Below are 15,729 nucleotides of genomic sequence, written 5' to 3' on the forward strand. Positions count from 1 at the left end.
TGTGAATAGGCAATGGCAGAAAACAATCTGGAGTTTAGGGAAGATATTAATTTATAGGTTCAGAATCAAAATGAATCCTAAGCATACTTAACTAAATAAATCCATTCCTAAACCTATTATAATGGGACTATGAAGACAAAGAAAAAATAAAATACAGGTTTATGTACGAAGAAATGGCAAATTAGGCAGCATTACAGCAGACTTTTCAACCACAACACCAAAGCCGGAAAACAATGGAATGCTGAGAGAGATGCTGGGAGAAAAATAATCATCAACATTAGAATTCTATGCTCAAATTATCTTTCAAGAAAGAAGGTGAAATACAGACATTTAAAGACATTCAAAACTAAGTTTTTGCCCCCAACAAATTTTCACTAAAAGGAACTTTATTTCTTTTTCACTAAAGTGATACATTTTTTCAAAGAGAAAAGTGGATTCTAGAAAGAAAGTCTGAAATTCAAGAGAGAATGATGAGCAAAGAAATTAGTTTAAAAGGTGGTAAATCCAAATTGTTTACTGTGTAAATCTGTAATGTTAAATATATATTTATTACATAGATAATATTGTATGTTATACAATCTAATATAGTATATAAAATAATATTACCATTATTATATGGATAACAAAACAAGATAGAACCAAAATACTGGTCAGAATAATCTGTACACTGGAATGGAAGTGAATGGAGTTAAAGAGAATGCAGAGTTTCCCAAGTTTATTTGAGTGTAGATCTCTAGCATCCTGTGGAATTATGTCACCAGGAAATGTGCTTTGTTTGGCTTGGCAGATATGGCTTCAATAGATGCCAGCCTCTTGGCGTCCTGAATCCCAAATAGGGTTGGGTAGAGCTATTGTTATCCTACCATTTAGGAAGTTTATCGGCACTTGTGTTCATGGTGGGTTAGTATAATCGTACCAGATAAAATACAAGACCCCTGGATAAATTTGAATTCCAGTTCAACAACAAATACAAAAGTAACCATTGCTTTCCAGAAGTTCAAACTTAACAGGGTGTCGTGAATTTTTTATTACTAATTATGCAACCCAAGGTGGTTGAAGAAGTTGGGAAGAATGTGGGACGAGAGTGGTGGGAGGAAGAATGGTAATGACTATGTTACTTCAGGGTGCTGGTACCTCTACATCATGAAACTGATAAAGCGGAAAGGGTTGGTCATGTGAGCAGGCTCTTAGCTGACCTTTTACTTCATAGATGAATAGGCTGTATTTGTTGTGAACCATCATTGGGATCAGCTTTGGGAATTGTCATGCTAGGCTAGTTAATCATAGCAGAAAGGCAATGGGATGGGCCAAAAGAAGGGAGGGAAAGATGAAGGAAAGAGCCATCGATAATCATGAAAATCTGTACTTCACTCCCAGAGAAATTTGGTATGTAACCCCAGTAAAGGGCTTGCTATAAACCTCCAATTTTCTAAATGAGGATAGGCTACTAGTTATAATTTCCTGGAAATTTATCTTCATAAATTGAAACCATGATATACTAATAGTAGCAAACACTTAGGAGTACCATGGTTTCAGTATGGTTTGAGTGTGTCCCCCAAAGGATCAGGTGTTGGATGTTTGGTCCACAGGGTGGTGGTATTAAGAGAGGGTGGAACTTTTAAGAGGTGGGACCTAGTGGAAGATGATGAGGTTGCTGGGAGCATTACCCACAGGAGGATTAATATTGCTCTCTCAGAGTGAATTAGTTGCTGTGAGAGTGGATTGTTACAAAAGAGCAAGCCTGACTCTTGAAGCTTTCTGGCTTCCTGTCTTGTCATGTGATCTCTCCCTCTTGCACACGGCTTGCTTTAGTGTAGCTAAAGGGGACCTTGCCAGAGCCAGTGCCATACTGTTTGGACTTTCTGCCTCCCAACTATGAGCTAAATAAACCTCTGTTCTACATAAAATACTCAGTTATTTTGTTCTAGCAACAAAAAGCAGACAAATACAAATACTTCCTAGGGGTCAGATATTGAATGAAGTACTTCATTGATATTAACTCTTTTACCATTTACAGGTATTAATTTATTATCATGTTCATTTTGTACTTATGCCACACTTAAATATACAGAGATTAAACATCTTCCCAAGACACATAATTAGTAAATAGCAGAACCAGGTGCTGAACCTAGGTGGTGTGGCCCCAGTGCGCTCTTATCTACTAACTGATACTGCCTTTCAGTGTACAGCTGACTGCTAAGAGATGGTCTGACCTGAAATGCTTGACAAGATGCAGACGAGGTGACATAAGTAGAAGCTAAACTTAGAGGCTTTGTTAGCTTTTTATTGCTATGATAAAATACTTGAGAAAATCAATTTAAAGGGTGAAGATTAATTTGACTCATGATTTCTGAGGTTTCAGTCCATAGTTGGCTGGCTCCATTGTTTCTGGGCCTGTGGTAAGACCGAACATCATGGCAGAAGGTTGTGGAAGAACAAAATTGTTTTATCCCTTGGAAGCCTGGAAGCAGGGAGGAGAGAGAGAGGGGGGGTGTTGGAGACAGGATATACCCTTCCAGAATATGCCCCTAGTGACCTCCAAAAGGCTCTAGTCCTAAAGTTTCCACCTCCCAATAATGCCATCAAGCTATAAATCCATCAATGGGCAAATCCATCCATGAGATCAGAGCCTCATGGTCTGATCACTTCCCAAGAAGCCCACCTCTTAACCTTGCTGCACTGGGGATCAAGTATTCAACACTTGAGCCTTTAGAATATGTTCCAGATCCAAACCATGATACTCAGGCTCCACAAATTTCTTCCTTGCTCTGCTTCTGCACATATAGTGGTAGGCAATTCAAATAGGTATGATCTCTCTGATTTGCAAACCCACATTATGATAGCTATGTATGTGCAGGGCTTTTAAATTTTTTTTATAAAGTATTTATCACTAACATGAAGGAATCAGCAATTAGGACACAGCTTTACCTGAAATGAACATTACCTGCATCTCTCATCTCATAGGATGTTACTTTCATACGTAAAATCTTGTAATTGGCACAGTGCTAGAGCGAACATCTAATGGCTTTGCCAGTCCAGTCCCAGCCTCAGGTCCTTCCGTTAGAGCATTTCAATTGTGCTTTGGGAAATGATTCTGTTCAAGGTAGTGCTGGAATTGTCAATCATGATGCCAAGGGGCAGTCATATGAGCCAAATACGGTCTTATGGTATTTATCTTGGGAATAGGGCCAGGTGGAAACCAGCATCTCTAAGGTGGTTTCTTGAAGAGATTCTGCCTCCTTGATCCTTATGGGCACCACAATTCCTTTCTTTTCCATGGTCACTGCTGTTCCTTGGAGTCTGTGACCCACTTGTGTTTTCAATAATTTATTTCTCAACTTAAGTCAGAGTTGGTTTCTATTGCTTGCATCCAAAGAACCCTAACAGATGAAAGCTATACCTATGTAAATAGAGATTATTATAATACATTGGTATGACCTCCCAGGGTTGGGGCTATAATGAGTCAAGGTGTTGTCAAGGTGCAAAAGAGAAGGAGATGCTGACTTGCAGGTTCCTGTGAGTGCAATAGGCACTTGGGTGTGTTTTTTTCTTTAAGGGTCTGAGGGAAGCACTTACCTCTATATTAGTGTGAGTCAATCCTATTATGTATGTATTATTAGATGAATAAAGGAAAGTTATGAGACCTGTGAGATATCCACACCTCCACTGTTTGTTCAGAGGGGGAGGAGCAGAAACCATTCTGAACAGAGTTCTGATATAAGGGTCTCAGGAATTTGTTTAGATTTTAGAGGGGGAGGAGCAGAAACCATTCTGAACAGAGTTCTGATATAAGGGTCTCAGGAATTTGTTTAGATTTTCACACATCTGTAGACAGTTGGCTTGATGTGACTACAGCCATATTGAGTTGTCACTGTCGTGATTTTCCATTGAGTAACCCTGGTCTGTTTTCCTCATGTAATTTCCTAACATACTATAAATAAAACCACAGAGGGGTAGGTGGAGCATTGTGGCTGGGACCCTGGCAAGAGCCAGAAACGTGCTCTACATGTTTATGTTAGCACAGTGCAACCAGGTCTATTCTGGTCTGGATGAAAGCCACCTTTGTCCTGCTCATTATCTAAGCCCCCTGCCTTTGACCCAAGTCATGATCTTGATGCCACTCTTGACTATGTGTCTGTCTGTAAGTCCCTGCAAAATGGTTCTCTGAATACTTCTGGATCTGTTGCCTCTTTCTTTGGCCACATAGCAACTTCTGACTATGGTGGTTAATTCTGTTACACCAGATTCTTCTGCACAAACATCCATTGGAAATGGCTCCAAGAGGAGTGTCTTTCAACTCTGGTTGCATGTTGGGATCATCCAGAGAAACCTTACAAATTAGCCAATGCTTTTGTTCTACCCTCCAGAAATTTTAATCCATTTTATCTAGAGTAGCTCAGTAAATCAGCTTCCCAGGTGATCACCTGTGTAGCAAAATGTATTATGTCATAAGGATCCACTGGAAGAAGTGCTGGGTAGGTTTGTCACAGAAACCTAGGGGCTGGAGGGAAGGGGATCACTGAAGATTCTATGTCCATACCATACCATAGAATTAAAAATTGGGTTCTTACTCTAACTAGCTGCATGACTTATAGTAATTGCTTAGTTTTCTTATCCATACAATAGGGATGATAATGGTACCAAACCTCACAGTATTGTTGTGGGGATTAAGTGAGGTTACACATGTAAAGTACTCAGCCCAGTACCCAGCATGCTCAAAAATGTTAGCCATCAGCCATCATGGGCATACTATGATTAAGTTAGGTGAGAAGTATACCATTCCTTGGTGTTTATTTGAAATAATTAAAGTCAGAATACTATAGTGATACATACATACCCATATTTATACCAGTGCAATTCCCAATAGCCAAACTATGGAACCAGCCTAAGTCTCTGTCAACAGATAAATGGATAAAGAAAATGTGATATATGTGTGTGTATATATATATATATATATATATATATATAATGAAGTTTTATTTAGCTATAAAGAAAAATGAAATTATGTTATTTGCAGGAAAATGGAATGGAACTGGAGGATATCATGCTAAGTGAAATAAGTCAGACTAAGAAATTCACGGGTCATCTGTTTTCTCTCATATGTGGGAGCTACAGAGAAGAAAAAGGGGGGAAATAATAGAGGGGTGTCTCATGAGAATAGAAGGGGACCAGTACAGTAGAGAAAGAGGAACAGGGGGAAGAAGGAGAGGGAGGAATAGGGATATAATGGGGAATGAAATTGACCACACTATGTTAGATGCACTTATGAATATGTTACAATGACTCCCACTATTATGTATAATTAAAATGCAACAATAAAAATGTCCCCAAGAGTGAGAGGGCTTTGCTTCCCTATGGGAACAGTGGCTCAGCTCTCTAACTGCTGTCTGAAACTGCACAGAGGAAGGAGGCCAGGGAAGTCAGGAAAGTTCATGGAGGTGCTGGGTCTGCAGATATTTGCTCTGGGGCTGAGTGGAATAATAATTACAATGCTCACAGCAGACATTTATTAAGTACATACTGTTTCGGGCCCTGTGTTTTCTTTCTTTAATTTCATTTAATCCTCAACAATACTCTATGAATTAAAAACTATCATCTACTCTTCTCAGATGAAGAATCTAAGTCCTGAGGCCTCGTTCAAAGTCACACAGCTGGTAAAGAGTAGAGCTGAGAGGCTGGGATTGTGGCTTAGTAGTAGAGTGCTTGCCTAGCATGTGTGAGGCACTGGGTCGATTCTTAGCACCCCATATTTACCTAAAGTAAAGGTCCATTGACAACTAAAAGAAAAAAAAATTTTTAAAAAGAGTAGAGCTGAGATCTGAGCTGAGCAAGTTTTGCTCTAGAATTCATGCTAGTAATCACAGTGCTCTCTTACTTTATATTCCTAAGTCAGATCCCTTTTTTCTTAGGGAAGTGCAGTACACAGTGGTATCCTGGATCTGTGGGCAGAAATTGAAGATGAAAAAGAGACCAAAAGAGTTCTTTGGCCTTTGCCCTGAGGTAGGTACCATCTTTGTGCTAGGCAATAATGGATGGAGAAAGCTGGGAGGGGAAGAAGCAGAGGGGTCTGTATTTGAAAGCAATTAGCTAGCTCATTTGGATAATTAGTTCTCACATTCATTCACCAAACACTTGTCAGCCACCATACAGAGGCAATGTCTCTAGCTTACCATGAGAAGTTGGGCTCTGAAGTTGGACAACTGGGTTTGAACCCCAACCTCAATACCATTGTTGAATGCCACTGGGGAAGGAGCATAGCCTCTTCTGGCCTCAGTTTCCTCACAGTAAAACTGGGTTATTACTAGTACTTCATTTGTCTTGATATGAAGATTCACAAGTTAATATATGTGAAACATCTTAGAATGGTAACTAGCTTACAGTAAACACCCAGTATTTGTAAACCATGATCATGTCATGCTTTTGGTACAGAGGCTGTATGGTAAGTAAGTTAGGAGCTCAGAATCTAGGACCGAAGACAAGCAAATGAATAGTTATCCTGCCTGATCTGCAGTTTCACTTCCTATAGTTTCATTACCCAGGGACAGCAGCAATCAAACCATATTAGTATTAGTCTTGACCCAAGAAGGCAGGGAGGGACCACATTCACATATTTTTATTATGGTATATTGTTAAACTTGTTCTTTTTTTCGGTATTAATTGTGGTTGTTAATTTCTTACTGTGCCAAATTTATAAATTAAACTTTATTATAGGTATGCATGCATACGCATACGAAAGACAATTCTACATAGGAATCAGTTCTACCTGTGGTTTCAGGCATTCCTGGGGGGTCTTGGAATGGACCCCTCCTGGATGAGGAGGCCTGCTGTAATGGCAGTGTGTGATGTGAGGAGCTGTGACAGGTTGGGGTGGGATCTTGTAGCAGGCACATCAGACCTGTCCTAGGGATGTGTGTGAAGGGGGAGCCAGTGTGGGCTTTCTAGAGATGCCGATTTCTTTCTTTCTAGAATCTTGCAGGACAGGAAGGTAACCGGGGAGCTGCAGCAACCTAGCTGGTGGATGAGTAGGAGCTGAGAGAAATCAGCTCACATCTGCAGGGTTGCCAGATTTAGCACCTAAAAGTACAGGATGCCCTGTGAAATATGAATTTCAGATAAACAACAGGATAACATTATAGAATGCGCACTATTTTTAGCACAGGAGTGCCCCGTGTATTGTATAACCATACCAGTTATTGGTTGTTTATCTGAAATTCAAAATTCACTGGGCAAGCTATATTTTATCTGGCAATGTTATCCATCCACATGCAGAGAGATGCAATGTGTTTCAGAGTAGTCAGAGAGATGGGGGAGGAAAGACAGAGTGGGCAGGGTGAGGCTGGGAGGTACACAGGAGCCAGATCTGGAAAGACCTAAGCTGTGTGAAAGGGTTTGGGTTTTATCCCCAAATTAGTGATGAGCCATTGGAGGGCTTTAACCACAAGGATGTGAAACCACAAAGACAAGCAGTGCTTACTGTGTTGTCAGGCTTGATGGAAATAGTTTTAGTTTTTATTGCTACATGGCAAATTACCCCAAACCTACTTACTATCTTAAAACAACAAACATTTATTATCTCACAGTTTCTGTGGGTTAGGAATTTAGAAGCTACTTTGCTGGGTGCTTTTGGCTCAGGGTTTCTTAGGAGGCTGTAGACAAGAGGTTGACAGGGTTGCAGGCATCTGCAGACTTTATTGATGCTGGGGAATTTACTTTAGAGGTGGCTTGTTCACAAGGTTGGTACTCGCATGGAAAGGTACTGCTAGCTGTTGGTAGGACTTAGGTCCTTGATATATGGACCCTCCACAAAACCACTTGTGCATCCTCACAACATGGCAGCAAGCTCAGGGATCCAAGAGAGAGCAAGGTGGAAAGCACATGTATTTTGGGACCTTAATTTTGGAATTCACAGAACTTCATTCCCATAATATCCTAATGGTAATACAGGCCAGCTCTGCTACACATAAAGGCAGTATTTAAGGTATATATACAAGGAGATAGGGATCACGGGGTATTATGATTTGGGTATGAGGTGGCTCCCCAAAGCTCATGTGTAAGGTAACAAAAGAAGGTTTAGAGGAGAAACAATTGGATTATGAGAGCCTCAACCCATTCCATGAATTAATCTGCTGATGGGAATAACTGAGTGGTAACTGAAGGTGAGTAGGGTGTAGCTGGAGGAGGTGAGTCATTGGGGGTGTGAAACTTTGGGGTATATATTTTTTTATCTGACAAGTGGAGTCTCTCTCTCTCTCTCTCTCTCTCTCTCTCTCTCTCCTGACCATATCCTGAACCACTTTCCTCCATCCACTCTTCCACTTTGATGTTCTGCCTCACTTTGAGCCCCAAGGAATGGACCAGGCTGTCTGTGGATGGAGACCTCTAAAACTATGAGCCAAAAAGAAATTTTTCTCCCTCTAAGATTTCTCTTGTCAGGTCTTTTAGTCACAGTGGCAAAAAAAGCTGACTAAACCATGGGGCCATCTAGGAGGCTGGCTACCACAGGTGTGTAGCTTACATGGTGATGCATATGACCTTGAGGTAGAGAACGATGACAGATGGAATACTGAAGAAAGGTTTGGAGGAAGAGATATGCGGGAGAAGAGGGGAGACGAAGGGAAAAGATATTGGGAAGGTGTGTTAGAGCAGTTTGTGCAGATAGCATAACCAAAGTCACAGCAGAAGGAACTAGATCTACTTTCTTCTTTCCTGGACAAGCTCCAGAAATGGCTATGGTCCTCCAGAGAAGACCCTGGGAAAAAGCACATGCACTGGAGAGTGGGAGGGCAGTACTCCAGAGCCCCAGCTTCCTGAGCACATGATGGAAGGTTTCCATGGTGAAACAGAAAAGCAACATGCTTAAGGAGAAAAAGTGTTAATTATTCAAGGGGAACATAATTGGGATTTTTTGTGTTCGTTTGTTTGTTTGTTTGTTTGGTACTAGAGATTGAACTTAGGGGCACTCGACCACTGAGCCACATCTCCAGCCATATTTTGTATTTTATTTAGAGACAGGGTCTTAGTGCCTCACTTTTGCTGAGGTTGGCTTCAACTCCCACGATTCTCCTGTCTCAGCCTCCTAAGCCACTGGGATTACAGACATGCGCCACAGCCCCTGGCTCTCAAGGGAAGGTGGCCCTCAGAAGCTCATGTGTGACACAATGCCAGAATGTGCACAGGTGAAATGAATAAATCTTTTGGGTTGTAACTTAATCAATGATTAATTCATTGATGTGGAATAATTGGATGGTATGTGTAGGCAGGTAGGGTGTGGCTGGAGGAGGTAGGTCACTGGGACACGGCATTAGGGCTTATATTTTGTCCCTGGTGAGTGGAATCCTCTCTCTGTTTCTTAGTGTCATGTTCTGTGCTGTTTTCCTGCATCCTTTCTGCCTCACCTGGGGCCCAAGCAATAGAGTCAGCTGTCTACATGGACTGAGACCTCTGAAACCCTGAGCCAAAATAAACCTTTCCTCCTCTATTTATTCTTATCAGGTCTTTTGGTTAAAGTGACAAAAAGGATGACTAAAACAATCACACATGGTTTTGGAATTACTGGATAGGGGAGGAGCCACAAAAGTAATTTCTATTTTATCTATCAGTCTAATATCGATCCATCTATCTGTCTGTCATCTTCTCTCTTTTGTTTTACACACACACGCACGCACGCACGCACACATATTTTAAGAAACCATAAACTTGTTGACATACACAGGCATTTTAACAAGTGTTTTCCGGCACAGAAAGTTCAGATAGAAATTAACCTGTAAGATGAGCGCCCTCTGCTGCCACTTGTATGAAATAGATTTTTTTGACAACACAAGGGAAAAATCTTAAAAAGGCTTGTAGGCTGACTGCTGCCAATAATAATAATAATAATAATAATAATAATAATAATAATAATAATCAAATAAATAGCATATTTACTTCTTCAAATATTTTTGATATTTTCTACTTTTTAGAAACTCGGCTTCCTATACCTTTCAATTTTTACATTTCAGTGGTAAATATAATGCAAACATAGGTGAAGGAAAACCAGAGACATTAGACAGTGATACATTATGTAATTAGGAGCATGTCTTCCAAACTCTTAACCAAATACAATAAATCTCTTTCTAAGTGTCAAATTCGTAGGTCAGAAGTCACCAGCAATAGCTTATCATAGCAGGCAGGAGGAAATGTCCTCTGGCTTTATGAACTCCGGAGTACCCAGGGAAAGGTGCTGACCTTCACAGCCAGCTCTTCTGGTTCTTCCTGCAGAGAGTAGGCAGGGAGGGGAGAAGGACAGACCAATAGATATTCTATGACAATTCCATGGTAGAAGACTCAAGGAATAGGGGTGCACTTATTTGTCCTCTGTACCAAGCAGTACATTGTGATGGATGGGCTTCAGCTCCTGATTCCTCCACTCACACCTGGCCCATCTGGGGTGACAACACTGTCACCGGTGTTTAGCTAGAAACTTCCATTCTTTCCACAATTCATCCCTGCTGTCATCTTCTGGCTGTCTGGTGGCTTTTAGCTTCTGAGCTCTCAGATACATCACTCCTGGCTCACTGTGGGAGTCAGAACTTCGCAGCACTTGTTTTTATTTATTTGTTTTGTTGTTGGTGGCGGTTCTGGGATTATAGCCCAGGACCTCATGCATGCCAAGCAGATACTCTACCACTGGATTGCACACCCAGACCTGAAGGGCTTTTGATCCTGGAAGTCTTGCAACTTCAGGGAAGAGATGCTCCCTGGGTCAGCATCATCCCCGCCTTTATCTAGAAAAGGTGATTGGATGTGGCTATCTGTGGGCAAGCTATATATCTTCTCCCAAGCTCCAGTTTCCTCATCTATAAAATAGGATCCATAAAACAACACATTTCATCAAGTTTTGTGAGTACTATAGTTAACAAAACATTTAAGATAAATGTTACATTAACAAAATAATTATTATTAGGCTTTATTGAATTTTTCCAAGCAGAGGACTAGTAGCTACCAAGCCAGCAAGAAGAAGGTTAAAAATCAAGGAAGGTGATGTTGTTCATAATAAGTTAATTTTTAAAATATGTAAAAATAAATCTAGATGAAGTATATCAAAGGTTAACAATGGCTATCTGTGAAAAGATAATGTAAAGATGTCTTTTTTCCATATTTTTTAAAATTTTCTATAACAAGTATATGTTTCTATATTGGAAAAAATAATAAAATTTAATGTTAAAAATCTATTTTCTTAACAAATAGTGCAGAAAACTGGCTATCCAAATGTAGAAGAAAAGAGACTAGATCCTTATTTCTTACCCTGCACAAAAGTCAATTCAAAGACCTAGGAAGTAGACCTATGCAACTCCTTGAAAAAAACAGGGTCAACACTCCAACAGAGAGGCACAGGAGACGAATTTCTCAGTAGGACCCATAAAGCTCAGGAAATAATGACAAGAGTTAACAAATGGGTTGGTATCAAATTAAAAGCTTCTGCACAGTAAAGGAAACCATTGAGAATACAAAGAGAAAACCTATAGAATGGGAGAAAATCTTTACTAGTGACTCTTCTGACAGAGGATTAACATCCAGAATATATTTTAAAAACTCAAGAAATTTAACACCCCCAAAATCCCCTCAACTAATAAATGGGCAAATGAACTAAACAGAGACTTCTCAAAAGAAAAAATACAAATGGCCAACAAGTATATGAAAAAAAAATTCAACATCTTTAGCAATTTTGGAAACACAAATCAAAACCACACTGAGGTTTTATCTCACTCCAGTCAGAATGGTAGCCATGAAATATTAATACATTCTGGAGAGGCTGTGGAGAAAAGGAAACACTTTACACTGTTGGTATATAGTGTAAATTAGTACATTCACCATGGAAATCAGTATAGAGTGTCCTTAAAAGATGAGGATTAAGGCCACTATATGACCCCCAAATACCACTTCTTGGTATTTATCCTGAAGAATTGAAATCTGGGAAACAGATGGTGGAAATACTGGGGAATTATATTGGCCAAATTATATTATATGCATGTATGAACATGTAACAACAGATCCCACCACTATGTACAAACTATAATGAACCAATAAAAATGTGAAAAAATAAACAATTCAAAAAAAATTAAAATGAGCATCCTATAGAGATATAAGCATACCTTTGTTAATAGGGGTATAATTCACAATAGCCAAACTATGGAACCAGCCTAAGTATCTGTTATCAGATGAATGGAGAAAGAAAACATGGTATATATACATAATAGAATTTTATTCAGCCTTAAAGAAAAATGAAATCATGTCATTTGCAGGAAAATGGATGGAAGTTGAGATAATTATGTTAAGTGAAATAAGCCAAACAAGAAAGTCAAGGATCATATGTTTTCGCTCATATGTAGAAGCTAGAGAAGTGAATAGAAAAGAAAGGTGAGGAGGGGATCTCATGAAAATCAATAGAATATCAGTAAAGTAGAGGAAGGAGACCAGGGGGAGGGAGAGGGGTAGAAAGGAGATATCCTGGGAAATGATATTGGCCTAATTATGTTGATACATTGTGTGCATGTATGAAAGTGTAACAATGAGTCCCACATTATGTACATATGCACCAATAAAACTACGGAAAAATTTTTCTTTCTTTTCAGCATATTTACTTACATAATTCATATATGTTTTATTCTCCATCTAAAATTTAAATGTTGGAGGTAAAGCTAAAATTCTCCATGAACACATACACACCCCTTACTGCCGCCACATCAAACTCCATTACTTTCCAGAGGTAAATCACTGGTATTGGTTTTGCATGTGCCCTTTTAGATATTTTTCTCTGCATTTATGTGTTGCTGGCTCATTGATCAAGGACAATTTGTGACATGATCAAACGCATGTTATTTTCCCTCCCATTATTCTTTAGAACTTGTCCAGGGGGGATAATCGTCCTGCCACTAGATGAAAAACAGGGCCATCCTCGGGGCTTTCTGACCAGTCTTAGGTAATAGATATTTCTAACTTCTTTGTCATAAAACAGAAGGTCAGCTTGGAAATTTAAACTATCCAGTGCACAGTACACAACAAACACGTTCTATGTCACAAGGAAAAGAAAAAACTGAATCTAACTAGGATCAAAACTCTAGATGTGTAGTTTTCAATGTTTATTGTACCCTGAGATCATTTTGAGAAGGTTTTTTTTTTAATTTTTTTTTTTTTTTACTGGTTGTTCAAAACATTACAAAGCTCATGACATATCATCTTCCATACATATTTTTTTTTTACTTTTGACTCTTACAAGAAATTTTATTGCCCAAAACAGAAGTCAAAGAGTTAAAGAAGATGAAAAGGCTTGAAGACTTCAGCCCAGGACTGCTGAATACCTGGGCTTCATTTATACTTTCTTTTTTATTTTTTTATGTTAAAAATGATTTATTTAATATAGTTTCATTTTGTAAATCTGCAATCTGTATTTGGGGTAAAAATGGGAGTTCATAACCCACTTGAATCTAATGTATGAAATATGATATGTCAAGAGCTTTGTAATGTTTTGAACAACCAATAAAAAAAAGTTTTATATAAACCAATTCAACCACCCAACCACCCATTGGTAACCACTTGATATGTATCCTACCAGATATGATTATAGATACATATGCATATATATATTATTTTTAAGCAAAAAGCTGGGCACAGTGAAACATACATGTAATTCCAGAAACTTGGAGGCTGACGCAAGGGGATTGCAAGTTCAAGCCAGCCTCAGAAACTTAGTGAGACTCTGTCCCAAAATAAAAACAAAAAGGGCTGGGGATGTAGTTCAGTGAGAAAATGCCCCTGAGTTTAATCCCCAGTGCACAAACAAAATAATATTTTCTTTTTTTTAAAAAAAATTTTAATTTATTTTATTTTTTTAATACACAACAGCAGAAGTTTTAAAAACATTCTGATGCTTCAGCTTCACCCTTCGAATTTTTGATGCAATAGGTCTGGGATTCACCTGGGCTTCGGGGGTTTCAGAGCTCTCAAATGATTCCAGTGGGCTCTAGATCTAACATCAAAATTATAGGAAATACAGGGGCTTGGGTAGAAGAACATGTTAAACAACACCAAGGAGATGTAGTGAGTCATGTCTAGACAATGGGAACCACTACAGGACAAAGACTCCATTTCTTTACAAAAAAAAAAAAAAGAAAAAAACAGTAAAAGGAGAAAAGGGGAAAGAGAGGAATGATCTGCAGATTAGAAGTGAAAAAGCAGCAACTAATTGCAGTGTATAAATAGATCCTTTTTCCTCCTCAAGTGAACAAAGAAAATATAAGAAATACATTATGCAGCTAAGAGGTGAACTTACTCATTCAGCAGATATTTCATGTTATTAAGAGATGTGTGATAATGGGTGTGTGACAATGATACTGGGTTATGATTTATTTTTTTAAAGTTTTTATTTTTCAGGACACAGGTTGAAATAGCACTGGATGAACTCTCTCTGGATTATGTAATCGCTGGGATTTGCTTCAAAATTGTCTAGGGAAAGGAGATGTGGATGAGAGTATAGATTAAAAAAAAAAAGACTGGTCATTACTAAACTGTTGAAGATGCGTGATGGTAAACAAGGAATTCACTCTTCTATTTTTTTCTTTTTTGTATGCTTGAAATTTTCCAAAATAAGGTTTTTGGAATGTCCAACACAAGATACTGATGTCCACTTTAGTTTTCATTTAAAGATAAGTCTTCTTTCTCCCACTAACGCTGTAGTTAGTGGATGTCTGCCTTGGAAGACAGATGTGTAGCAATCTGTCCTGCTTCTTACCAATCCCCAGCTGCTTCCTGATTGCTCACTTTTGCTTTCAAAGGCCAAGGCAGGAGGGAGGAAATATAAAGGGACTACATAGTTTTTACCTATTGGGTGTTCTTGGTAAAAAACAAACAAACAAACAAACAAACAAACAAAAAACAACAACAAAAAAAACTCACCCAGGTTAGTTTCATAGCTGTCTCTTCCTGGGTTTGCTCACTTTCCTCATATTTGGGGTTGAATTCGGTCTCCTCAAAAGAAATGCTAAAATCCTAGACCCCAGGATCTGGGAGTGTGCTTTCATTTGGGAAAATGGTCTTGGCTGGTGTACTCAAACTAAAATGAGGATGGGTCTGAAATCCAATGCCTGGTATCCTTAAAAGAAAAGGAATTTGAAGGTACATAAGAAACACACAGAAGAGATAAGGCTGTGGAAAGATGGAGGCAGAGATTGGAGTTATTCTACCACCCAAGAGTACCACAGTTTGTTGGCCGCCCAATAGAAGTTAGAAAGAGGTACGGAAATATTCTTCCCCAGAGATTTTGGAGGGAAGCGTGGGCCTACTAACCCTGTGATTTTGGACTTCTAAAACTGTGAAACAATGGATTGCTCTTGTTTTAAGCCACTCAATCTGTATTCCTTTGTTACGTCAGTCCTAAGAAATGAATCCATCTTGGTGCAGCCCTCCAGAGCTCCGGGAGCTGCTCCCCAGCTGCCCCAGGTGGTGCCCCCCCCTTCCCCCCTTCCCCCCCCCCCCCCCCCCCCCGCCTGTTCCCACCCGCCATGGTTCCTTTGTTACAGGGCTGGGCCTTCCTGGAAACTGAGGCGGCATGAAAACTAACCCCCTTCAAACCCTGATCCTGGAGATTAAGTCAGAAAGATTTCAGTGTGCCTGTCCTGCCCTCCAGTTTATTGGGGATCCCAGAGAAGTTTCCAGAGAGTCACACCCGGATCCACCTCTTGACTTTTGACTGAC

The 15,729-nt window shown here is 39.4% G+C and overlaps 1 long non-coding RNA gene across 1 annotated transcript in view; it reads left to right on the plus strand.

The window, feature by feature from the left end:
- The window catches only part of LOC144375362 (uncharacterized), an 84,044-nt gene that overhangs the window by 35,757 nt on the left and 32,558 nt on the right, over window positions 1-15,729 (plus strand). Inside the window, exon 2 of the long non-coding RNA XR_013435088.1 lies at window positions 5,910-6,000. This is a non-coding gene — a long non-coding RNA (uncharacterized LOC144375362). The remainder of the gene's footprint in view (window positions 1-5,909; window positions 6,001-15,729) is intronic.

The sequence above is a fragment of the Ictidomys tridecemlineatus genome, chromosome 2, assembly GCF_052094955.1.
Source record: "Ictidomys tridecemlineatus isolate mIctTri1 chromosome 2, mIctTri1.hap1, whole genome shotgun sequence".
Lineage (NCBI taxonomy): Eukaryota > Metazoa > Chordata > Mammalia > Rodentia > Sciuridae > Ictidomys > Ictidomys tridecemlineatus.